Below are 11,711 nucleotides of genomic sequence, written 5' to 3'. Positions count from 1 at the left end.
GTCATTAAAAGGAATTCTATGAAAAGAGTAAAACTGTGCCTGATTGCCCCTCTAATTAAACAGACATGGAAGTCATTGTAGTGCATTAGACATTAAATTAGTCAATTATACCATCCAGTCAGCAGCCTATGAAACCAAATATATAGCATTATTTTCCTACAAATATCTTTTAAAGTGAAAAAAAAGTATAAGAAACCTCTAATTTTCTCAAAACATGAAGCAGAGCAGAATACAAGAAATCCTACAGAAGTGCTGAGGTTTAGTTGTGAAGAAGTACAATCATACTGACAGATGTTTTACACATGGTTAACTCATTAAATTTTTTTGCTTTTAAAGGACACATTTGTACACATTAGCGTACAATGGGCAATAATTTTACAATGTGTACAATTAACAATTAGCCTGTGATATTTAAATGACGGCCCTTGGTTTCAACAATAACATGACAAAAGTGTGCGAATACACCAGTGGGATGGGAGAAGGGGAGGGAAGTTCATGCCACACTCACCTTATACTGACAGTGCTTCCATCTGGAATATTTCCTGTAGTGGTGGGAAGTAGATAACCAACATGAGTTACATCTTGAAGGACAGCTAACCAAGGCATGATCTGCATGTTTGACAACATTACTTATCAAAATTATCACTCATTACTTTATGTTGAAACGTACTGACAAAGTCTGTACACAACTGAGTTATTTCATCACCAGTGGTGCATCAGACAGTATGTATGGTCTTGTATTCATACATGTATGCTACACGTCTTTTTATGACTTTGTCTGACACAGAGAAGGCTGAGGCAGGATTGCATCTAATTGAGAGGAGCAGTCATTATTACAGTGCCATCTGGACTGCTTGACAGGCACAAGTTGATAAATCCCAGCTCAAGATAGTATCATGCTTGTCCTCATACTCTGAAAAGGCTTCATGGAGCAAAACAATTCATTGCATACTGTATGTGAAGATGAATGCTGCTATTGCATGTACTAATATACACAGCCAAGTATCTATAAAGACAATGGATAAATCTAATCAAATCAATACATGCATCATTATCTAATATTACAATCCGCATGACAAAGCATCTGACAGAAGATAGCTTGCTAAATGCACTAATGTCATCACTCGGCACAATGTAGCAAGGGCATAATATTACAATTATGTAAAGGAAGAACTTGACCAATATTAATAGAAATGTGTGTACAGTCATGGACAATAAAGGGAGCACTAACCTCTCTCCAGAAGACCCAGAGGATTCCCACGACGATGATGAGGGCAGACATGACTACATAAATAAGAAGAGATCTGGTGATCATGGGGTCACGAACCTAACGAGGAGGCTTCCTTATTACATCCTTGTCCAATGGCTCCACTCCGAGACTGGACAGAGGAGTGGGGAGAGAATGAAACATTATCATACAGTCATGTGAACTACAGAATGCACAATTTTTTTTTTCATGTCAGTATTTGTTCATTATCCATCTTTGATAATACATGTATACACACTCTTTCTTTCTTTTTTTTACAGAATGAACAAATATTTGTCCTTTCTTCCAAATTCACAATAAAATCTGTAGCCATACAGACAGAAAGAATTTCTGGAAACAACATTAATGTGTAGAGTAGAAATAGCTGGCATCCAGACTTTCCAATAAGAAGGGTCACAAAGAGAAGGAGAGTGGCATACAAATGAGACTTCGAAACACTGCTGATTTGAGAGGTATTGATTTTTACTTTTACAAAATTATTTTCCCCATGACTGAAGAATTATAATGGTACTCACTAAGATGCTGCTTTAGCCGATGAAAAGGTAAAATGAAATATTTTGAAACCAAAGCTTTAATGAGGTTCAAAGATATTTGCTTGAAGAAATTTGATTGATTGATTGATTAATTGATTGATTGATTGACTGATTGATTGATTGTGAATCTTTATGCAGAGTGGCCTGATTAGACTGAATCAGAATAATGACTGCACTGCCGGCATAATTGCCCTCCCCCTTCAGAATACTCTCAGACCTGCTGATGTGTGCACATTGTGGCTCACCCTTGAGCAGGTGGTCCTTCCATGATGACGTTGATCCAAAGGCTCGATCTGCATGGCATTGAGTGGGTTGGGAAACCTCATGATGATGGATAGGGCTATCAGGGTCCAAGGCAGCTATGCTCCTACCAACACAGAGAAACAAACAAACAAACAAAATCATATGTTGCAATCTAACTTCATAGATCCTTCACTTCATACTTTTGCATAATCATTAATGTGTCCATGCAAATTGGTCATTACGGGATAAGTTTTCATCAATAATTCAAATTTCAACTGATTTCTTGCAAAGTAGAAATCAATACATAATCTTATCACAATTTGTATTCATGTTTGTTTCAATCAAATTACAAATGATTATAAATGATTACACATATTTACATCATATTTGTTATTAAGGGGTCATTTTCAATAAGACTACGTTGTGCTTCTCATGATTTCTCCATTATCATATTTGACACAGTGCATTTTTGTTTGTTTGTTTGTGATTTTAATACAGATTTTGTCAACCAATAATGAAAGTGAAAATAAATGAGATGAATGAATGAAATGGATAGAAATGAATAACGTTTGTTGGAGAATAAGCATCAACCCATTTTAATTCTTCCGTGAAAACACTGTTTAGAGTCTTTAATGCCTATATTTGAATAATTATTCCACCATACAATTATTTTGAACGGAATGAAGTATACAATCTTTCGTTTTTGGCATGCAGAACTCAATTGAAGCAAAAATAGTGAACCATTTTAAGCCAAACATTTTCGTGTGTATTCCAATTTTGCAAATTTTGTGAGATCCAAGAGTCACAAAATCAAAATACATGTACATGCAAAAGTTCTTGTTTACACTGTATGCACTGTATGCATTGAATTCAAGTGGCATGCTGAACTAGAAATGTCGCTAAGGCGACTGGTATGCCTCCGCCATAATGCATGATTCTCCTAATAGGTCTACTGTACATGTGGACAATGTGTGATTACATTTTCACACAATTGGCAAAATATTAAAATAACAAGTTTGTCACAAATGTGTTGAATATTCACCTTCCTTGACCTAAGTTTAATTGGATGAAAAGGAGAGCATGCATTTGGGGATTTAAGGACTTTAACTTGACTTTGCCCATTCATAAGTTTATGCATTGAGTACTTTTCAAGGTATGGAGAAAAAGTGCAATTTCTGTATTGAAAAGTACATTGTTACCATTTTCATCTGGCTTTTGACCGTAAAATTCATAGGATAATCACTGTCAGGCAGAACATGCATAAATATGTAGAAAGTTTCAAGATACCTTGAGCCACTTCTGAGATATGGAGGAAAAAGTTAGTTCAGCACTTTCCCTTGATCTTTGACCTTTTGACCTTTAAGGCAAAAAAAAGAAAAGAAAAAGTTTCCAGAGAATCTCTATCAGGTTATACATGCATACACCAAGTGTAAAAAAAAAATAATCCCGCTGGCATTGCATAAATATGAGGGAAATAGTAAAATGTTGAAGTGTTGCCCTTGTCTTTGGCCCCTGACCTTTGACCCCATGAACCCTAAATTCTCTAGATAATCATTGTCAGTCAGTACATGTATATATGCTATGTTCCATGAAGATACCATGAACAATTTCCAAGTTACGGACAAAAAGATATTGTTACTTGACCTTTTGACCTTTGACCTTTGACCTCATGACCCCAAACTTCCACCAGAGAATCTTAATTGGGTAATACATGTATACACTAAGTTTTAAGAAAATATCTTCAGGCATTGCATAGATATGGTGGAAATAGTGAAACTTTACATATTTGACCTTGACCTTTTGACCTTTGATCTTGAGCATGTGCACCCAAAAGTTGATAGGCACAACTTCACCCCCTAATACACATACATGCCAAGTTTCATTAGGATACCTCAAAAGGTTTTTTTAGTTACGCTGTCCACAAAATTCATTACGGACGGAAGGACGGACGGACGGACGGATGGACAACCCGAAAACATAATGCCTCCGGCACCACTTCGTGGCGGAGGCATAAAAAAAAAGGAAAAAAAAGGCTGTCAGCTGTGATTCAAGAAAATTTCACACTGCAAATATTTCTTGCTTTACAGTATGCACAAAACTACTTCCATTGGGGTGTAAGAACAACATTTTGTGTAAGTAGAGAATAGAGATTGTTAAGAATTGGGTGTGCACTTTTGATTATTGCAACACAAGATAGATACTCTAGAATCTACTTTTTGAAACAAAAATCTTTACAGTATCCTGTCTTCATTTCTTTCTGAATCTACAACTCCTCAAAGATTAGCTACCTTTATGAGGGTCGTAAAATTTTGATATACACTGATCAGGATCCTCTGATAAAATAGTTATCGCAGCACAAGCATGGCTCCTGTAAGCAATATGTTGATTAAACAGAATTTCCCCACTAGTTAAAGTCAGGGTTAACCACTCTGGAATTGGACTCCAGCTATCACTGGGGTAACATGACTCTCACCTGGTATAGCCATTAAAGACAGCTGCTCTGGTTTGTCCAAAAGATCCACATTCTCTCGACGGAAAGACTTTGACTTGGCACCAGCAAAGTTCCTGAAAGAATACAAGACAAGCTTATCAAGAAAGAACATGATACATGTACTACAAAATACCACAAATCATAAGCAATTACATCTGGTACAGAAATCCTATGACCCACCAAACAAACAGATAAACACAAACTACAATAACAGTGAACACATTCTGAACACGACACTTTTTTTTTCTTTTAATACTGCACAATTTATTCTGACAAATGAAGTATGGAATTGTTTGCTTGATTTTCTTCTGAACTTAATAATCTATGCTTTATAATAAGGAGCTACAGTGTCAAACCTTGGCAAAACCATCACTGGATCAATAGAGATCAACACAAAGTGACTCACGTCTTCCAGTCCTCTTCTGTTTCCCAGATCTCGTAGACGGCATAGTTACAGGTCCCCTCATGGCCTCAAACATTCTCACACTGTAGCTGCCATTGTGTATTAGTGGAAACAACAGAAATACAATGCATGACATTACTGGGTAAATACTGTATACCTTTTGGAACATAATTTTATCAACATATAATAAACTTGATGTTGAAAAGATGAACTGAAATGTTTCCAATTAGTACCATATTGATGTACCGGTACTTGTTTCAGGTTTCTCTAGGTACTGCTATTACAGTTTGCCTACAATATATTTAGAGGCATATATATTGTAATTCTGCAAGGGGGAAAGCAATGATAAATGATGATGATAATCATGACTAGAAACATCATTTTCATTATTCAAGTAATAACAACAGTGATAATTCATCATGACAATTTTATTATGATCACTACCATCACTACTTTATTATTCCTAATATTACTAGCTTTGAAAAAACACACCAAATCACTATATTCCAAGTTTATCACAAAAGTAAAAAACATTCACAATGGGGCATAAAGTCTTGACTTCCTAAACTTCATCTTTGAAACTTTAGTTTCAACACACACACAAACACACGCACACACACACACAAATAAATAACAATAAAGAGGTAAAATTTGAACAACAATTTTCAAACAGTACAAGTACTTGACTAAGTTAGTACTTGACTGGATTAGGCATCCAGAATTCTGCTCTGTTGAAAGATAGGGATGGCTGTTTATATCACATATCTATATCCTCTGAGAATTGTTCATTCAGCTTATTCAATCTCATAACTTTCCATAAGAAACACCACATTCATAGAAGAAAAAAAAAAGAAATAAAGTCAATTTTCCTAACTCTGTGATTAGTATATTACTGAAGCACATTCCATTCAAAATATCACACCAGTGGGAATCTAGCAATGAGGACACGATGTCTTACCTCACACATCCATCATCTCTTCCTGCTGCATCAACGTATGTCCTCAGGTTGTCACGGAAACTTCATATTCTTTTCCTCCTGTACGGCGAACTACCTGCCGACAATGAATGCCTGTGGAGAGTAATCGTGATCGCGTGAATTACTGCAGTCAGCAACGCGCTGTCGTAATGATACTGACCTGTGTGACAGTAACTCTAATTGTTAGTCTCATGGGGGGGGGGGGGGAGAACAACTAGCAATCTATATTTCATGATGAGTTACACATTACTCCAGGTTAGAAGGCATATAACCTTGTTTTTTATGATGTCTATGATGGTCCCCCTTATTTAAAAGCCACCGTAATGTGTAACGTTAACATTAGACAGCGTAAGCTGTGAGCGCGAGCAGAAACAACCACAACTAAGTCAACGTTGAATTCAATGCTTCCCCATGTCTCATTTAATTCAAATTTATGTGAGTGACTGGAAATGAGATACTAAGGAATCCCTGAAATTTTGGTGGAATTTGGTAGAGTGAAATTTGAGGTATATCTTCTTGCCTCTTAGATACGATATTGGCTTACTGCCAATACTGCATTACCATTTTACTACCGCCGGAGACCGACGGCAACGAGAAGAGACAGATCTCAGACAAATTTCAATGGTCGCGCTCTGTCCACACGTAGTGCTCCTCTACAAGTTAGCGTGGATGTGTCTTCGGACATTTTGCTGATTTTACAGATCTCATCGGTCTACGACAGTTTACCAACCTGGGGTTGCTGAGGCTGAGCCCGTAGTGCCGGTGCGGTGCCGGTGGTTGAGCCTGAGCCTATTTACAGCCTCAGGCTGTGGTCTATTTGCCCTTGGCCTGCTTGATGTTTGGGTTGGAGACCGGATCGTCATGGCAGGCGCTGCCGTAACTATACACAGCCCAGTCGCTGTATGTAGGATATTCGCACAGCGTACTCCGTCTGGTCGGGCTAACGCTGCCGCTGATGTAACCCCCGCGCGGGGCGGCCGGGCGCTGTACCAGTAACGTGTTGGGGTCGCTGCTGCGGTTACCGCTGATGTTGCTCTGCTCGTGCTAACTTAGTCTCCAAGTATGTCCACGACCGGGCAACCTGATCCCGATCGATCTCGCGCTCGTCATCTCACTGGCAATGGCGGAGCTGAATCTCTTGCATAACGCCATCGAGATCATTCCTACTCCCACTTTCAGAAGAGACAGACATCAAAATCGCTAATGCTTTGTATAATAGGGCGTGTACCACGCGAGCGTCTAGCTCTCGTACCGCACGGCAGCACGGGCTAGCAAGCGCGCGCGGATGTGATGCGCATGCAATTTGCAGATTGATGGTGTATACCACAGTGTACACGCAACGACACGTGCAGTGTAAGCTTGCGCTGCGCTGTATTGTCATCGAATGACTTTTTATTTTCATGGAATGATTTTTTGTTCATCGAATGGTTTTTTGTTCATCGAATGATTTCTTGTCGTAAGTATAGAACGCCATATAGGTGTAAAACACTTGTCAAATATATCTTGGGTCTAATATATATTTTTGGTGAAATATATATATTTTTTGTCGAATATATTTTGGTCAAATATGATTTTTGGTCAAATATATTTTTTGTCAAATATATTTTGGGTCAAACATAGTTTGTGTCAAATATATTTTTGATCAAATATATTTTTGTGAAATATATTTTTGGTGAAACATATATATTTTTGTCAAATATATATTTTGTCGAATATATTTCGGTCAAACCTTCATATTTTCTTGTCAAATATATATTTTGTTTGAATATATATTTTATGAAATATATATTTTATCGAACATATTTTTGTGGAATGAAATTTAAATTGATGAAATGGTTTTTTAGTTGGTGTCGAACATAATTATTTGATTCCCTTCTGGCGTGCCATAGAACGCCCTATTGGGAACTTTGCTGTTATATATGTACGTGTATTTATATCATGCAGAGTGAAAAGGAAATAATTGGTGACTATAGGTAAGCATTTTTGCAAACAAATGGCAACAACTGGAAAATTGGTGTGTTTTTTTTTTATTATTCTGATGTTTAATCACCATACCAGTGTGTGCGCTCTGATGATAGGATCATGTACAGGAGAATACAATAGTGTCAGGTTAAGTTCACAACTTCATCATGAAGGTATGCTGGGTTTTTTTTTTTTTTAAATTCTGTTTTTTGCTCATTGCTGACTTACAACAGCAGTATGATGACTGTTGTTTTACTGCTTTTGCATAACATTCTGTAACATTTAGTTCATGATGAGAATGTCTCTCTTGTTTTGGTTGCATGTAGAGTGCTATCAATCAAGGTATCAATTTTTATTCACCAATACTGTTCTCAAATAAAGAAAAAGCAAAAATTGGCACCAAACCTGAAGTGGTATACACAGCATTCAATATCACTTGTGTTCTGCCAAAGTCAACTTTTTTAAACAATTTATAAATAGACCCACCAGTCTGGAATAAAACGTAATCATTATATTATAGCTCGAGACAGAAAGCGAATGAGAAGTTCTTTCCATGTGATGTTCATGAGACTAAGGTGGCTACTTTCATTGTTGTGGTCTTTCAGATGCTTGCATGGTCATAACTTATATGTCAGCTAAGCAGTCTTTCATAGCTTTACTGAGTTGCTACTACAGTTGAAATTAATGCCTTTATTATTAAAGATAACTTTCTCCCTTCTATGGCATTCCAGTTTCAGAAACTTTGAATATCCATTGCATGCCAAGAAGTGTTTAGTGTTCTCACATGTCAAACTATGTTGTAGAAAAGATAGAGGCAGAGTTTTATTGCATATTTCTAACATCAGAACATACCTGTAGCTTTTGCAATTTTTTTTTTCACTAATTCTAAGCCTACGTATATGATTTGTCTATATCCAGGAGAACGGGTCAGTATCACAACGCTTTCAGGTGGCTTTTCAAACATCGAGAGTACAAGTAATACCCAGTTGCAGTGCTATAGAAGCTCTCCATCCTCAGACGCCACCCGTGTCTTTGGCAGGACAGCACCAATCCCCAGTGACACTTCACCTGGCCTACCTCCAGCTCAAAACCGTGTTCGAGATGTCATACGTATAGTATTTCCATCCAGTACTGACTGGGATGTGCAGGGATTTGGAGCATTTTACTGTCGTGGTTCACAAGAAGGATACGACGACCAGACAGTATCATCATTCTTCAAAAGAAGTGACGGTATTATGATTGTAGCTAGTGTTCAAAGATGACAATGTAAAAATTAAATTTGTAGGAATATTTTGTCCCAGATATAAAGTTAGGACTGTTTTTAGCCTGCTTTTAAAAGTGATCCTTTTAACAGAGATTAATCATTTGGCATCGTGCCTAAACTTTTTTATTTTGTTAATGTTGCTTTGAAAACCTGATGGAGGATTTTCACCACACTTTAGGCCCTGTCACACCTTTCCGGGCAAGCCTTGTGAGTGTGATTTGCTAAGAGCAATTTTTGCTACCTGGAGATCCCCGCAGATGGCCCACACATGACAGTACCTAGCATGTATCTCGCCCGTAGTCGCCCGGAAGGTCCGCTCGCAAATCCTTTTTACCCACAGCCATGTTTAGGCCCTGTCACACCTTTCCGGGCAAGCTATGCAGGCTTGTTGCCTGTTGGGATTTTTCCAGCATACCGGACAATTTCTGAGGGCGAACAAGGATTTGGGCAATTTCTGCATGTGTCTTACTTGCTGGATGCGTGCTGTACTTACATGTAAGTTCTACTTGCGGGTATTCTGTGTTACCTGCGTGTCAGGCATGTGGGGGCTGACAACTCAGTGAAGGAATTCCTCTGAAGGAATATTTACAATGTATTTGGCAGAGGTTCAAGAGAATGTCATAATCCTGGCCACAGCCGACCCTCAACATGTGCGTGGGTTAACTGACTGTGACTTGCGGCAGCTACGGCACTCCTACTGGTGTTCTGTGTGGACCTCTGCTGGCATTTCCCACGAGAAACATGGAAAAAGTTGAGCATGCTCAAAACTTGGCTGTGGGTAAATCAGACTTGCATGCACATCAACTACAGGCAGCTACGTACTGTCACTGTGAAGGCCATCTACGGGGACCTCTGGGTAGCAAAAATTGTTCCCCGCAAGTCACAAGCAAGGCTTGCCCGGAAAGGTGTGACAGGCCCTTGAGCATGCTCAAACTTGTTCCAGGTAAGTTGCGGGTATTGCCCATTGATGTCCATGCAAAACACCAGTAGAAGGGCTGTCACGGTAGCACCTGGCTGGCAATTCCCATGCAACTAGCCCGTACCCAGAACGTGAGTAGAATGTACAGCTGTAAGTAGCACACGGCCAGTATGTAAGACGCACGCGAAACTTGCCCAAATCCTTGTCAGCCAGCAGAAAATTACCCTGCATGCTGAAAAATCCATACACAGAACAAGCCCACATAGCTTGCCCGGAAAGGTGTGACAGGGCCGTTTATAGCAGGTAACATTCCTAGGGTAATGGATGTCACTTTGTTCAAATGGGCACCATGCCCCCTTGGCCTTCCTTCCCCTCCCTCCGGTCCCCAAAGCCCTAAGATATTTAGTAGATAATCCATGGAAAAAAAAAATCCTTTTTCTCTCAAACCAAAAGTGAGAGAGCTAAAGTTTGTTCCATGAGTATGCATATTTGGGAATGCAGTTTCAAGTTTGTTCAGGGTAGGTGTGGGAGTTTCCCTTTGGGGCACGATTTGGTCCGGGGGGGGGGGGGGGGGGGGTTAACCATTAATTGTGGACCAATACATTTTACCTCTACCATTACATTTTCCCTTAAATTTATTTAATTATATTCTGTGCAAGAAGTGAGTCGATAAATGTACCCATAGTATTACACCACCAGGTAAAAATTTACATAGTTAGTATGCATTCACTTGTCCCTGGGACTGATATTCAGAGGTTCAATATAGTAAAAATTTCAAATTCTAATGCAGCGCCTTCCATAAATTGCAAAACATTTGATCACGTGTGCAGGATGATGCTCCCCCATTCCCTTCCAGCTCATTTCATGCATAGCAGAATTCAATCACAATATTGTGAACACTGTAGTCTCTTGTATGAAGGCCAAAATCATTGTCTTTATGTTTTCTGATGACACAATCTGTTCTCTCATTCATGTGAAAATTGATGCTCTTCTTTTCTTTCTTTTTTTATGCCTCCGCCTCAGAGTGTCAGTGGAGGCATAATGTTTTCGGGTGTTCGTCCGTCTGTCCGTCCATCCATCTGTAGGCCCCTAATCAGTTTTGTGGACAGCATGATTTAAGAACTATTAGACATATCCAAATGAAACTTGGCATTTTTATTTATGTATGATTAAAAGAAGATGTGTCTGTGAACTTTCGGTTACACATGGTCAAAGGTCAAGGTCAAATTCTTAAAATTTCAGCTATTCACCTATATCTTTATGCAATGCCTCACATTTTTTTTGAAATCTAGTGTATACATGCGTTACCAGACAAAATTATCTAGGAAAAGTTGTAGGTCATGGGGTCATAGATCAAAGGTCATGTGAAATATGCTAAAACCTCGCCCTTTTTTTTTTCTCCGTACATCTCAGAAATGACTCAAGGTATTTTGATGAAACTTAGGTCATAACTGCGAATTGTTAAAGGACAGACCAAAATGCTAAAATTCAACTACTTAATGCTTGAGTGAAACTATTTTTCTATACCTTGATGATTACTCAAGGCATACACTTAATGAAACTACAAAACTTGTACAATGTAGGTACATGTGTATGCATCATGCATTATTGCACAATGATTCTGTAGGGAAAGATTTTGGCCATGGTGCATGT

The 11,711-nt window shown here is 38.5% G+C and overlaps 1 pseudogene; it reads right to left on the bottom strand.

Annotated features, from left to right (window-relative positions):
* Window positions 1-1,327: 1,327 nt before the first annotated feature.
* Window positions 1,328-6,621, bottom strand: LOC140237024 (N-terminal EF-hand calcium-binding protein 1-like; annotated as a pseudogene).
* Between the last annotated feature and the right edge of the window lie 5,090 nt (window positions 6,622-11,711).

This window comes from Diadema setosum, chromosome 13 (assembly GCF_964275005.1).
Source record: "Diadema setosum chromosome 13, eeDiaSeto1, whole genome shotgun sequence".
NCBI classification, from domain to species: domain Eukaryota; kingdom Metazoa; phylum Echinodermata; class Echinoidea; order Diadematoida; family Diadematidae; genus Diadema; species Diadema setosum.
The sequence above is the reverse complement of the archived record's forward strand: the minus strand, read 5'-3'. Positions and strand labels throughout refer to the sequence as shown.